Below are 16,380 nucleotides of genomic sequence, written 5' to 3' on the forward strand. Positions count from 1 at the left end.
GTTTTTACAGACATTTTTAATGTGTGATATTCTATGTGCGACCCTTACAGACAAATGTTTTTAGGAGCTCCTTCACAGACTTTATTATGTGGGTTTTTGTACATACTTTTACCTAACATGTTTATTATGGGGTTCTCTAAAAGTGTTTTTTCAGATTTAAATAGTTTTCTATATTTTCCCTTACAGACATGGGTTTTGTATAGGTACTTGTATGTGTTGTGTCCTGTTCGATGAAGAACCACTCTTAGAAGAGCCTTCACTTCCAACAAGGTGAGCTCTGGCACTGTATCCTGGCAATGTTTTGCATGAATGGCCAGGATAGAACAAGGTGCGGCATGTTGTTTACAGTTCACGGAGTGAGGGGCAGTGATGTGCAGCTCGTAGAACAAAGCCATTATGTCAGCTGGAGGTGACGGTACCATGCTGTTTGCTTCAAGATAATCTGTGTCTTTCTGTGAGATTACTTGGTCCCAGAAGCTTTGCATACCTGTGGTGGCAGTAATGTTAAGGGAACAGGATGAAGGGACTGGCTTGAATCTTGCTCCTATGGATTTGTGCATGAGTAGCGGTTGATGAGACAAGTGCAGTACCTGCAGGTTTCATCGTCACTAACACAAGGGCAATGACCAAGACAGCAAAAGGCATGCTGGCTGCCCGCAGAGAAGGTCGATCCACTTCTACATCTTGTGTGAGCCACACCCTCTATGTACCTATTGGTACACTGCTACATTGACTGTTTAACTGTTTTTTTCTACTACCATAACACTGCCGCACTGTTGACTTTGTTGATGATGAGGTTGTATGCCTCTAGTGGCACATGGCCACCGCTGGAGGCGAGAGCCATGGAGATTCCCATGATCTTGGTGGCGGGTTGCCATATCTCTGTAAATGAGAATCGAGTCCTGATCCCGAGTTGCCGGAATACTTTATCGATGGGATGATGGGTATGGAAGGCACTACAGAACGGATCCTATTTGCACTGTCTTCTTTGAGCTGGCTGGCGCATCTGGGAAGTCTCCCAGTCCTATTGACAGGACCAGACCGGGGAGTGGTCTGTGAGGGGAGAAGATGAGGAGTCCTAAGGATGTGAGGGAGTGAGCAGGAGTGCCCTGTGAGTTTCCGTGGCCTGACATTTTAGGGCATGTATATAAAGGGCATGCATTGCGTGGCCTGTCGCCACTTTTTAGGAATTATTTCATGGCTGCCATTCCATCATTAGCCATGTGCATCAGTACCATTTAGGGGGCGTTAATATAATGACATGAGTGGAATCCTGCGGTGCACAGTCAAAATATCGAGTCAACAATGTCGATTTGCACTAATATCGAGTCAGAAAAATCGAAGGTAAGAAATATCGATGTTCTAAATATCGTTGTCTAAAATATCGATTTGAATGTATATTCATTAATATCGAGATAAGTAATGTCGATGATAGAAATATCGACATATATAATGTCGAAATGTCAAAATATCGATATTTTTAAATATATGTTTCTAATATATTAATATTAAAAAATGTTATATAAATGTGCTATAATATTTAATTATAATATAAATTATTTATATAAAGTATTATAATTTTTAGGAGCGGGATGTTGGGTTTATAGGGGATAAGGGTGGGGAGTGTTTTAAAAATATAAATATTAAAAAAATAAATGTTAAAAAATATGTTAGAGAAATTAGAATGCGAAATTAAATATTTGAAAATAGAAATATGAAAATAGACAATATATAAAATTTTTAGCAGCGGGATGTTGGGTTTATAGGGGATAAGGGTGGGGAGTGTATGAAAAATATAAATACAAATAAATAATTTATCAAATAAATTTTTATAAAATATATTTCGAAATTTTAAATTTGAAAGATGAAATTTTATTTTTTAAATCTGAAATTTGAAATTAGAAAATTATTTAAAAATTATGCAGCGGGATGTTGGGTTTATAGGGGATAAGGGTGGGGAGTGTATGAAAAATATAAATACAAATAAATAATTTATCAAATAAATTTTTATAAAATAGATTTCGAAATTTTAAATTTGAAATCTGAAATTTTAATTTTTAAATCTGAAATTTGAAATTAGAAAATTATTTAAAAATTATGCAGCGGGATGTTGGGTTTATAGGGGATAAGGGTGGGGAGTGTATGAAAAATATAAATACAAATAAATAATTTATCAAATAACATTTTATAAAATAGATTTCGAAATTTTAAATTTGAAATCAGAAATTTTAATTTTTAAATCTGAAATTTGAAATTAGAAAATTATTTTAAAATTATGCAGCGGGATGTTGGGTTTATAGGGGATAAGGGTGGGGAGTGTATGAAAAATATAAATACAAATACATAATTTATCACATTAATTTTTATAAAATAGATTTCCAAAATTTAAATTTGAAATTTGAAATTTTAAATTTTAAATCTGAATTTCGAAATTAGAAAATTCTAAAATATTTTAGCAGCGGGATTTTGGGTTTATAGGGGATAAGGGTGGGGAGTGTATGAAAAATTTAAATTAAAATATTTATTTTAGGAAATACATTTGTATAAAATAGATATCCAAAATTTTATTTTGTAATATGAAATTTTACTTTTTAAATATGAAATGTTAAATTATAAAATTGACAAAAAAATTATTACATTTATTTAATTTGGTTTTTGGGGTACAGGAGTATTTTTAGGTTTCAGTGCTAGGTTTGGCTTTTGGGGTAGAGGGGTATTTTTAGTTTTCAGGGCTAGGTTTGTGTTTTGGGGTAGAGGGGTATCTTTAGGTTTCAGGGTTAGGTTTGGGTTTTGGGATACAGGGGTATTTTTAGGTTTCAGGGCTAAGTTAGGATTTTGGGTTAGAGGGGTATTTTTAGGTTTCAGGGCTATATTTGGGTTTTGGGGTAGAGGGGTATTTTTAGGTTTCAGGGCTAGGTTTGGGTTTTGGGGTAGAGGGGTATTTTTAGTTTTCAGGCGTAGGTTTGGGTTTTGGGGTAGAGGGGTATTTTTAGTTTTCAGGCGTAGGTTTGGGTTTTGGGGTAGAGGGGTATTTTCAGTTTTCAGGGCTAGGTTTGGGTTTTGGGGTAGAGGGGTATTTTTAGGTTTCAGGGCTAGGTTTGGGTTTTGGGGTAGAGGGGTATTTTTAGTTTTCAGGCGTAGGTTTGGGTTTTGGGGTAGAGGGGTATTTTTAGTTTTCAGGCGTAGGTTTGGGTTTTGGGGTAGAGGGGTATTTTTAGGTTTTAGGGCTATGTTTGGGTTTTGGGGTAGAGGGGTATTTTTAGTTTTCAGGCGTAGGTTTGGGTTTTGGGGTAGAGGGGTATTTTTAGTTTCAGGCGTAGGTTTGGGTTTTGGGGTAGAGGGGTATTTTTAGGTTTTAGGGCTATGTTTGGGTTTTGGGGTAGAGGGGTATTTTTAGTTTTCAGGCGTAGGTTTGGGTTTTGGGGTAGAGGGGTATTTTTAGGTTTTAGGGCTATGTTTGGGTTTTGGGGTAGAGGGGTATTTTTAGTTTTGAGGCGTAGGTTTGGGTTTTGGGGTAGAGGGGTATTTTTAGGTTTCAGGGCTAGGTTTGGGTTTTGGGGTAGAGTGGTTTTTAAAGGTTTCAGGGCTATGTTTGTGTTTTGGGGTAGAGGGGTATTTTTAGTTTTCAGGGCTAGGTTTGGGTTTTGGGGTAGAGGGGTATTTTTAGGTTTCAGGGCTAGGTTAGAGTTTTGGGGTAGAGGGGTATTTTTAGGTTTCAGGGCTAGGTTTGGTTTTTGGGGTAGAGGGGTATTGTTATTTTTCAGGGCTAGGTTTGGGTTTTGGGGTAGAGAGGTATTTTTAGGTTTCAGGGCTAGGTTTGGGTTTTGGGGTAGAGGGGTATGTGAGGTTTCAGGGCTAGGTTTGGGTTTTGGGGTACAGGGGTATTTTTAGGTTTTAGACATAGGTTGAGTGTGCAGCATATATCCTAATTAAATGTAGATAGCAGTTGGCATAGTAAATTAAATAGGTTCTGTGTACAGCAACTACCCTAATTAAATGTATATTTGAGTTACAATTGTTAATTTGATAGTTTAAGTGTTTATTATTAATAATAAAAAAATGTATTTGGGATTTGGAAAAGTAAATGTTTAATGTTAAGTGTCCAGTATCGATTTTAATTAATTGTATATTTATGTGTGAATAGTAAATTGATAGTAATAGTTTATTATATATGTAAAATAATAATAAAATTAATTATATATTGTAAACATTTTTACAAATTTATATATTGGTATTAATTATTTAATAATGGGTAGTAGATAAAAATGACACAGTTTTAAACACATTTTTTCTTTATTTGTTGATATAGTAATTAAAGCAAATAATACATGTATAAAAAATTATTTTATACAATTTAAACACAATAATATATCTAATTTAGCACAAATTTCTTTTTTATTTAGATATCTTTGCAGTAATTTACATTTGTGGTATATGTAAGTTATATAGTAAAACATAAAACATTGAACATTATACTATATAGAGTATATACATTTTAAGAGAAATTACAATACATCACAATTGTTAATAAATGATATAGTAATATTTTTGTTACATATACATGTGAACTTCAATATATGTTATATATGTAGATATCTTTGGAATTAACAACATTGATAATATTTAGAGTTCATATCATACAATGCATAATTTACAAACATGTTAAATTATAATATCTGTTATATATTTTTAATTTATTAATATTAATTTTATAATATTAATATATTAAACATATTAGTCAGAATTTGTATATAAGTAATGAAAAATAACACTTTTTATTTTCTATAATGTAAAGTAAATATCGTTTGTTTTATTATTACATTAAATATTAATAATTAATGTAATAATAAAAATATTAAATCAATTTAATATTTTTGTAGAAAAATTATTAATACATGGGATAAATACAGCCGAAATAATTATACAGTTTTAACAAATTTCTATTACTAAAACAAATTCAGTTGACATTTATTTAACTGTTATTTGGATAATAGTATCATTTGGGAGTTTCATTTTGTAACTGCTCTTAGGGGCTCATTAGGATGGCGGACGGACTTGCGTCCGTCCGCCACCCTTGAGGAGGAGGGAACTTCCGCAGGGGCTGCGGCGTTCCCTCCGTGCTGATTAGGATGTGACCGCCAGGGTGGCGGTCACATCCTCTATTTTTATCATTGCGGCGGGTGCAGCTTCAAGCTGCACCCGCCGCAATGTTAAAAATGCATGTGTTGCATTTACATGCACAAAGCGGCAGGCACCGCACGGTGCCTGCTGCTTTGTGTACGCAAATGCAGGGGGGTACCATAGGTACCCCCCATGTGCACCCCCCACCCCCCATTCACCCAGGGGGCCCGCAACGGGCCCCCAAAGTGAATGTCCGTATGCTTTTCCATGGCGGAAAAGCCGCCGTGGAAAAGCATATTTACACCAACATCATAATATGGCGGACGGTGTCTCATAGACACCGCCTGCCATGTTATAGCTTTTCCGCCGCGGTCGGAAGCCGACCGCGGCGGAAAAGCGGCGGACGGAATTCCAGACCCACCAGCCATCCTAATTTGGCGGTGGGTCTTTGGAGTCTCCACCTCGGTTTTTCCGCATCCTCCAGGCCGGCGGACACTTCCGCCGGCCCGGAGGATGCGGAAAAACCGCCATCCTAAGGAGGCCCTTAGTCTTTTTGGGTCATTTTGGAAGATTCAAGCTCGCGGTTGGAAGTTACTTCACGTCTGAGAAGGTAAGAGTGCTATTTGTTATATTTTAACTAATTTAAGGTAATTTTGAAGGTAGTACTTTGTTATTTGTTGTTTGTGGAATACTATGTTAGGGTTAACTTCTTATGTATTTCGTTATTAATGTTTTTACATTTTCATAGCGTATTCTCAGTAACGGCTTTGGAGTTATTGTGTTTGTGGCTTTTTATGATTTTTTCCTTACATATATGTATGTTCTAGTTATTAATAATGTATTATTCTAAGTTTTATGTAGGTGGGTATTATTTTTTTTCTCTTGTACGTTTTTGGAAACACCCATTTCCGTTTCTGAGTTGTTACGTTTAAAAAAAAAAAAGTGCATTTCAGTTGTTGTAACTGCTATGTGTTTTACACTTCGTTGATTTATTTGTGTTTCTGGAGCGTTTCATACATTCTAGAGCCTTTTTCGGGAATCAGAGTTATCTAATAATTGGGATTTCAGATGTGTTTCGAACAGTACTATTTTTGCATTGTATTGGGCCCTTTTTTAGGTTTTGCCTAGCAATGCGTACGAAGTACGCATGCGCTAGCAAAACCTCTTGAGTTCTATGTCGGGTGATGACCCGCCTCTGTCTATCATTGGCTAGCTCCATAAATGGAGGCTAGCCATTGGGAGACAGAGGCTGTCAATCGCGCTTTCTCTTGAAAACGCGATTCGGGGGCGTTTCTGGTGCTTTTTTTAAGCCCCGCCCCTTTGTCCCGGGCCGCGCTGCGATTGGCTGCCGGCCCGGGACACCCCCGTGACGTCATTCCCGGGCCGCGCTGTGATTGGCTGCCGGCCCGGGACAACCCCGTGACGTCATTTCCCGGGCCGCGCTGTGATTGGCTGCCGGCCCGGGAACTGACTTGTTTCTTGTTTTAATATTTATTTTTAGTTAATACTAATGCTAATGTGTGTTTAATGCTGACTCTTTACTAATGTTTTTATGTTGCTAATCTTATGTTTATTTCTGTTCTTTTAGGTCCAATATGGCCCGTGGCGTCTCCGTGCAGCTGGGTGCACTGCTGTGCACGAACTGGTCCCGATATGCTGCTGTTTTGCTGGTGCAGGTAAGGCATTTTGTTTATTTTGCTAATCTTATGTTTATTTCTTTGTTTTTTAGGTCCAATATGGCCCGTGCCGTCTTCGTGCAGCTGTGTGCACTGCTGTGCACGAAGTTGTTCCGACTGGTATGTATGCTGCTGTTTTGCTGGTGCAGGTAAGGCATTTTGTTTATTTTGCTAATCTTATGTTTATTTCTTTGTTTTTCAGGTCCAATATGGCCCGTGGCGTCTCCGTGCAGCTGTGTGCACTGCTGTGCACGAACTGGTCCCGACATGCTGCTGTTTTGATGTTAGAGGTAAGGCATTTTGTTTATTTTGCTAATCTTATGTTTATTTCTTTGTTTTTTAGGTCCAATATGGCCCGTGCCGTCTTCGTGCAGCTGTGTGCACTGCTGTGCACGAAGTTGTTCCGACTGGTATGTATGCTGCTGTTTTGCTGGTGCAGGTAAGGCATTTTGTTTATTTTGCTAATCTTATGTTTATTTCTTTGTTTTTCAGGTCCAATATGGCCCGTGGCGTCTCCGTGCAGCTGTGTGCACTGCTGTGCACGAAGTTGTTCCGACTGGTATGTATGCTGCTGTTTTGCTGTTAGAGGTAAGGCATTTTGTTTATTTTGCTAATCTTATGTTTATTTCTTTGTTTTTCAGGTCCAATATGGCCCGTGGTGTCTCCGTGCAGCTGTGTGCACTGCTGTGCATGAACTGGTCCCGATATGCTTCTGTTTTGCTGTTAAAGGTAAGGCATTTTGTTTATTGTGCTAATCTTATGTTTATTTCTTTCTTTTTCAGGTCCAATATGGCCCGTGGCGTCTCCGTGCAGCTGTGTGCACTGCTGTGCACGAAGTTGTTCCGACTGGTATGTATGCTGCTGTTTTGCTGGTGCAGGTAAGGCATTTTGTTTATTTTGCTAATGTTATGTTTATTTCTTTGTTTTTCAGGTCCAATATGGCCCGTGGCGTCTCCGTGCAGCTGTGTGCACTACTGTGCACGAACTGGTCCCGATATGCTTCTGTTTTGCTGTTAAAGGTAAGGCATTTTGTTTATTGTGCTAATCTTATGTCTATTTCTTTCTTTTTCAGGTCCAATATGGCCCGTGGTGTCTCGGTGCAGCTGTGTGCACTGCTGTGCACGAACTGGTCCCGATATGCTTCTGTTTTGCTGTTAAAGGTAAGGCATTTTGTTTATTGTGCTAATCTTATGTTTATTTCTTTCTTTTTCAGGTCCAATATGGCCCGTGGCGTCTTCGTGCAGCTGTGTGCACTGCTGTCCACGAAGTTGTTCCGACTGCTATGTATGCTGCTGTTTTGCAGGTGCAGGTAAGGCATTTTGTTTATTTTGCTAATGTTATGTTTATTTCTTTGTTTTTCAGGTCCAATATGGCCCGTGGTGTCTCCGTGCAGCTGTGTGCACTGCTGTGCACGAACTGGTCCCGATATGCTGCTGTTTTGCTGTTAAAGGTAAGGCATTTTGTTTATTGTGCTAATCTTATGTTTATTTCTTTCTTTTTCAGGTCCAATATGGCCCGTGGCGTCTCCGTGCAGCTGTGTGCACTGCTGTGCACGAAGTTGTTCCGACTGGTATGTATGCTGCTGTTTTGCTGTTGCAGGTAAGGCATTTTGTTTATTGTGCTAATCTTATGTTTATTTCTTTCTTTTTCAGGTCCAATATGGCCCGTGGTATCTCCGTGCAGCTGTGTGCACTGCTGTGCACGAACTGGTCCCGATATGCTGCTGTTTTGCTGGTGCAGGTAAGGCATTTTGTTTATTGTGCTAATCTTATGTTTATTTCTTTCTTTTTCAGGTTTAATATGGCCCGTGGTGTCTCCGTGCAGCTGTGTGCACTGCTGTGCACGAACTGGTCCCGATATGCTTCTGTTTTGCTGTTAAAGGTAAGGCATTTTGTTTATTGTGCTAATCTTATGTTTATTTCTTTCTTTTTCAGGTCCAATATGGCCCGTGGCGTCTCCGTGCAGCTGTGTGCACTGCTGTGCACGAACTGGTCCCGATATGCTGCTGTTTTGCTGTTAGAGGTAAGGCATTTTGTTTATTGTGCTAATCTTATGTTTATTTCTTTCTTTTTCAGGTCCAATATGGCCCGTGGTGTCTCCGTGCAGCTGTGTGCACTGCTGTGCACGAACTGGTCCCGATATGCTTCTGTTTTGCTGTTAAAGGTAAGGCATTTTGTTTATTGTGCTAATCTTATGTTTATTTCTTTTTCAGGTCCAATATGGCCCGTGGCGTCTCCGTGCAGCTGTGTGCACTGCTGTGCACGAACTGGTCCCGATATGCTTCTGTTTTGCTGTTAAAGGTAAGGCATTTTGTTTATTGTGCTAATCTTATGTTTATTTCTTTCTTTTTCAGGTCCAATATGGCCCGTGGCGTCTCCGTGCAGCTGTGTGCACTGCTGTGCACGAAGTTGTTCCGACTGGTATGTATGCTGCTGTTTTGCTGTTGCAGGTAAGGCATTTTGTTTATTTTGCTAATCTTATGTTTATTTCTTTGTTTTTCAGGTCCAATATGGCCCGTGGCGTCTCCGTGCAGCTGTGTGCACTGCTGTGCACGAACTGGTCCCGATATGCTGCTGTTTTGCTGTTAGAGGTAAGGCATTTTGTTTATTTTGCTAATCTTATGTTTATTTCTTTGTTTTTCAGGCTGTCTCGGCTTTCATAAGGTAATTGCTATTTTGTGCCAATGTTTTATTGAAATTGTCAACATAAGATGGTTTTTTGTTTGCATTTTATTTACAGGCGGCTGCAAAACTGATCGGACTTTACTGCTAATGTGTGTTTAATGCTATTGAGGCTTTCTGTGTCCCGTCGTCGACTTTACTGCTAATGTGTGTTTAATGTTCTTAAGAATGTTTTAGTCAATGTGTTACTATTGGATGTCTTTCGTCTAACTTTTTGTAAGGCGGAACCGTTGCATTGTAAATGCTTGTTTTATATGCTGTGGATTTATTACAGCATGGATTGTAATGGATCATTGGATTTGCTAATTACGTTGTTGTCAAAATGTGGAAAAGTAAATTTTGCCATGTTCTGTGTCCCTACGTGTCCTCCATCTTATGTTATGTGTGCATGATTAATATGCATATGTATTCCCCATGTTTGATTAAAGACGCAATTACAGTTGTGTCCATCACTAGTATGCCAGTTTCCAGTTCACGTGAAAGCTACGAGTATTAGGCCTATGTAAAGTTGCGTTGCCACGTTTCTCAGTGTGCACGTTATTTCATTGAAAAGTCCCCGTTTCTAGGCCTCAAAAGGGCCCGGACACCAGATTCAGCTTCTGTCTCCTGAGCCCTCGCTGAGGAGCGATACAGCCCCCACCTGTGTTCCTGACCCTTTACTTACTTCCTGCCTCACAGTGCCCGGTTCAGCCTGGCTCTGCCTATGAGTCTGCCAAGAGTATGTTATGATTCTAGTTATCAGTCCAGCCCTCCTTCTCTGCATTCCTAAGCTACTGAATCGCATCAATAGTTTCCGTCATTGTCTAGCCTTTACGTCTCCATGTAAGAGAAATACTGCATTTAATGGTCATTTAATATTCTTCAACGCACTACATGTAGAATAATGCATGCTCCAGTCTTAGAGTCTGTTAGCCTTTACCCCGATAACTTTTAGTTTATATCAACATGTTCTCTAAACATCAGATACTAGATAGTGTTTAGGTACATGTCGCCCTGACTCTCCAGACTTCAGTCTCTACTCCTAGCACAGAGTTCATAGCCCCCAGCTTCTCCTAGTAACACGTCATTGTCAGTTTGCGCGCACCATTAGGTCAGAGGTCCCGGCTCCTTAGGTAGCCCCCTCCATGTTTCCGCCCCATTTATGACATACTCTGTTACGTTTACATCACATGTCTATGTATACGCCTCTTGTTACACCCACTTTCACCCTTATCTTTCGCGACTGCTATTGACCACACCCACTGCTCCGCCTACTGTAATTCACTGTAATGCAATTGTTTTAGTATATATACTTGTGCATTGTTATTAAAGTTGTGCTAGCTAGCCATCCCAGATCTTGTCCGTGCAGGTTGTCCTGTTCCTGTCCTTTATGCTGTATTAAACCTGCAAACTCCTACTACCTCGAATCTTGACTCTTATTTATTGAGCTATCTGTTATTCATATATTCATTCAAAAATAGAGGTATTATTTATTTATTTACCACATAATGGCGCCCGAACAGGAACTTGCCCTTTCCCCACGCGCCGGTGAAGCCACGCCGGCCCCCTGACCCTCTGCAGCCGTGACGGAACCATACCGTGCACGTGCAGATATTTCTGCTTCAAGTATCCCTCAGGCCCACGGAGGAGACGGAGGTGGCGGTCCAGCATCCAGACGAGGCGGTGGAGGAACGCGGCGAGTCCCGACCAGAGCCCAAGCCGAGAGTCCAAGGTCCGAGGTATCCGGAGGCCCACCCGTAACAGAAGTCCGAAGTTCGTCCGTCCGGCGTCGTTGCAGTCCAGTCCGAGGCCTTCCGTTCTTGCTGCCCGGTGAGTACCGTTGCTGGGGTAGTATCTAGACAGGGTCAATCTAATTGACTCTGGTCCGTGGGTTGGTGGTACACAGACCCAAAACGAAGTGTCCACTTCGGTGGATGCGGGTCCTGACGTGTCTCTGTATGAGACCGGTAAGTTTCGTACTGTTTCAGCAGTGCATCTAGTTTCTGTTCTAGTCAGTCCTGTTCTCGAGAAAATTCATGTATTCTGTTTTCAGTATTCCAGGTAGTATTCTGTTCGAACTGTTATTTTAAATGTTCTTCATGTATTTTTAATGTCGTGGTATGAGAGTGGAGTAATTATCGTGTTCATTGTGTATTGTATTGTGTCTAGATTACAGTTCAGTCATGCCCTTATTTTCTAAACTACGTCAGTTAAAAACCAGAAAAGGTCTGCTAGAAGCAGCAGTTCCTGTCCCGCCTAGGGACAGTCCAGGTCATTTTATGTATCAGAAGCATGGCATAAGTGCCATATTATATCTAGATTTATGGGTAGAGTATACCAAAGAGTTAGAAGAAAAGTATAGATGGCCCGTATCAGGTACGTGGGATGCCGAGTGCATCATGAGAGCAGAAGAAGCATTATGGAAAAAGAAAGCCAGACAGTCACAGAAAGATGCCATCGAGTTATGGCGCAAAGAATCCCATAAAAGAACCGAAAAAGAAATCAGAAAGTCAGAACTAAGTAGAGAATCCTTAGAACGAGCCCAGGAAAGGGAACTAATCGAGATAGGTGAACGAGTTAAAACAGAACAATCAGACAGACAGAGGAATGCCCTCATCAAGGGTATGTATCCTCTTCTTGCCGAGGGCTTGCCAAAAGCGACCCCGGAGGCATCCAGTAATTTTCCGCCGCCACTAGTTCCGACCAAGCTACGTCGCAAACCGACCGCAGCTGATATTTTTATCTCATCCTATTTGGACGACACAGTCCCGGAATATGCAAATCCTGTTCCGCCAGCTCCTGTAAATAATGTAAATCCTGCTCCTCCAGACACCGGGGCACCTTTTGCAGTACCTGCTACGGTACCCCCGGTCCAGCCTACATTACAATTTCCCACTCTGCCAGCACGAAGAGTATCAGTCGACGATTCCAGTTTAGGGGCCGCAGGAGGAGGTCCTCCTGGTACCCCGCCGCCACACCAACGTAGAACGTTGGCCGAGTTACATGAATGTGCGTTACAGCGTACGCCCAAATATAAGTCCGTTGCAGATATCCGACGAGCTCTCACTGAATGCCGCTATGATCCAGTTGCAGGTGATGATAGTACAGTAATATATTCCATCCGTGTAAGACGGGTGACCGGGTATTTGGACACCCTACCGGATATGAAAGGAGATCTAGACAGAATATATCGTTTCATCCGTACAGGGGATGATCCAGAAAGTATTGGCGAAGCCATGTCTCAAAGGAAAGCTGAGATCCAGCTCATGATATTAAAGTTTCTGATTAATTGTCTAATAAGAGAACAAGATTACCCGTCTAAAGATCCGGCCGAAATGAGAATCCTGACAAGGTGGAGTGATAATATAGCCGAGGGTAAGCACAAGACTATCAGTAGTATAGAGAGTATGTACAAGAAAATTCGTAAAGAAATACTAAAGTTACACGAACAACGTAAAGCAGCACAAGTACGCGAGAAAGAAAATGACTCTACTGAAGAGGTAGAGGACGAGAATCCCGCTAGAATAGCGTATGTAGGTAGAACTAGACTTTCCGACCGACATTCACGTCTAGATTACAAGAAAACTGTTCCTCATTCAGCACCAGAACAAGGTTCTCTAGAACAAGTATTTCAAGTTACCGATCACATTCTGAAATCACGAATCGGTTACAGTGAGTTAAGTACTATGCATGAACAAGAACTAGCCCGATCAGCAGTCCGATGGGCTACTGATTCTACCACTTTTTCAGACGAAATAGTGGCACAAATGTTTCTGAAACTGCCCCCAGCCGAGCAACGACTGGTGGGTATGTATATGATCCAACACCTCATTACTCTGTATGAGGGTCAACATTCTGATCCAGGTCCGTTACACGATGTCCTGAACGAGTTACTCCAGTATAGATGGAAAGGTCTAGGTACCGATTTAATTAGTGTCATTCTAGAACAGCGCCACAAATATAGAACGTTTTTGAACCCGCATTTTGTTCATGTCTCACCCCCAGAAAGTAAACCCTTTTACATAGACAGACAGAATCCGTTACGAGAAGTACACCCAGTCAGGACAGCAGATGGTGAAATGCAACGAGTGTTTGTTTACACTCCGATTACAAAGATGGAACTCTTAGAGATGAAGAAATTAATTCCCTGTCATGACAAAGATCCAGCAGGGTTCCACCGAGAATTAAAGGACATGCTCCGTATGGGAGAATACACGTATCCAGATATAATTAAAATGTTAAAAGTCCTGTTGCCCGCAGGGGTATATGAAAAACTCAAGGAAAAAGAATGGGAGGTGGGAGAGAAAAAGATCGATTGGGCAGTTCTAGAAGCTGAAGATAAGATACGAGTACCAGGTACCGGTCTAGGAGAGAAATGTAAAGAATTACCAGAACTGTTAATACAAGTTTTGCCAAGATTATTAGCCACTAAAAAGGAAGACTGGGATGCAATCTCAGCCTGTAAACAGAAACAAGACGAAGACACTAGTGATTTTTATTCTAGATTTGAGAAATGCTTTAGTATTAACAGTGGCCTCAAGACAAGTAGCGAGTCATACCCTCATCTCTTTGTTACTAAATTAGTCGAGAATTCAAGTCCACAAGTTAAGAACCGAGTTTTGAAAGTCGAAAGTACCTGGCAAGCTAATACTCCGTCCCAGATGTTACAGATGCTTCAGTATCACCAGAATAGAATCAGAGAAGAGCAAGATCATGAAAGGAAACGTATGAAAGACACGAAAATGAAAGTACTGGTTGCACAATCTGTCCCTCAAGACAGTCAGAAGAGGGGTCCGAATCAAGCCAGTCATCCTGCAGTTCCCGTTAAAGGGACCTGCAATTATTGTAAACAGCCAGGTCATTATATAAACGAGTGTGCAGTTCTGAAACACAACATAGCCACCGGTAAGACTAAAGAAAGACCACGTCCGCCTAGACAAGAACAAGTTCCACAGGCTTCTCAGCCACAGAATGCACAACAGACAGTTCCAGCACCGCAGCCTATTGCTGCAACACAGCATGTTACACAGCAGATGTACCAGTATGCACAGTCCGAGTATCCAGAGTATCAGCCGTACTCATGAAACAGCCTAGAGAGGGAGGTAGGCTTGCCTCTCATCGAGATACCTGTAGATCAAGAGGGTCCCTATGTTCACAGTCAAGTATTAGGGAAAGACAGAAAGTTTCTGATTGATACAGGGGCAAGTAGGACCACCATCAGTCACGCCGAGGTTCCAGGGGCTCCGATCTCAGGCTCTAGAAATGTTTCCCTTGGATTTTCAGGAAAGCCTATTGTAAACGAGATATCAAAGCCAGTTACTCTAGAAGTAGGTCCATTGTCCCGCACTACTGATCTGTTACTTACGAAGTCATGCCCAGAAAATTTGTTAGGTATTAAAACACTGAAAGAATTAGGTGCAGTTATTTGCTGTTCCCCAGAGGGAATACGATTGTTCTTACGTGACTTCAAGGGTCACTATGTATTACGAGATTTTGATCCGAGATTGTCTAATGTTCCGCAGCATCTATGGGCACAAGGTCCAACTGATGTTGGTTATATGCAAATCACACCCCATCGTGTGACTCTCAAGCCAGGTGTAGTCCTGCCACGAATCAGACAGTACAGATTGCCACCTGAGGCTGTAACAGCCTTATCCAAAATTATTGATGAGCTCATGGCTCAAGGAGTAGTTGTAGAAACTGACTCCAATGTATGTAATTCTCCGATCATTCCAGTCATGAAACGTACTGATCCAAATGCACCCCCAGTATATCGATTAGTGATTGACCTTCGAGAACTCAATAAATGTATTATTCCCCAGTACCCAGTTGTCCCAGATATCTCTTCCCTACTGACAGCCATTGATTCTGAAGCCACATTTTTTACAGTCATAGACCTCAAGAACGCGTTTTTCAGTGTCCCCATTCATCCAGATAGCCAGTTTCTTTTCGGTTTTTGTTTAAATGGAAGGAGCTATATGTTCACACGAGCTCCTCAAGGTTTCACAGAAAGTCCAAGTATTTACAGTCAAGCACTTAAGAGACAACTGGACAACATTCACATGCCAACTGACACTGCCCTGCTCCAGTATGTCGATGATCTACTGATCACAGCCCGTTCTGAACGTGCTTGCGAGCGAGCATCACTTACAGTCTTGTATTTCCTTGCCGAGATGGGGCACAAGGTGTCCCCTTCAAAGCTTCAATTCTGTGTCCAGCAAGTGATCTATTTAGGCCACTTACTGTCCAAGAGGGGTAGGCAGTTGACACCTGACCGTATCCAGTTAATAGCGAGTCTTCCTCAGCCCAAGACACAGAAGGAGGTACGTGCTTTTATTGGCCTCACTTCTTACTGCAGACAATGGATTCCTCAGTATGCATTTCTAGCTAAGCCACTGATACAGTTAACGACACAGGAGGCAGCCGTATCGACTGTCCTCCCTTGGACATCTGAACATACACTTAGTTTCAATGAGTTAAAGAAAGCTCTATGCCAAGCTCCAGTTCTAGCTACACCGAACTACAGTAAGCCTTTTACGCTTTTTGTCACTGAACGCGAAGGTACAGCATTATCTGTTCTCACACAAGATCAAGCAGGACAATACAAGCCCTGTGCTTATTTTTCGAGCACACTAGATCCTGTAGCCCAGGCTCTGCCTGCGTGCCTCAAGTCAGTTGCAGCCACAGCACTAGCTATCAGACAAAGTGATTCCATAGTATTAGGACATTCCTTGACAGTACAAGTTCCACACTCCGTGGAAGTTCTTTTAAACCGAACACAGACTCAGCACTTGACAATTGCACGTTTAACAGGTTATGAACTGACACTGTTCCAGCCACACATAGAAATCAGACGCTGCAACGTTTTAAATCCTGCTACACTGTTACCGTCAGTTAATTCGAATCCTGCCACACACGACTGT

This window comes from Lissotriton helveticus, chromosome 1_1, assembly GCF_964261635.1.
Source record: "Lissotriton helveticus chromosome 1_1, aLisHel1.1, whole genome shotgun sequence".
In the NCBI taxonomy this organism is placed as follows: domain Eukaryota; kingdom Metazoa; phylum Chordata; class Amphibia; order Caudata; family Salamandridae; genus Lissotriton; species Lissotriton helveticus.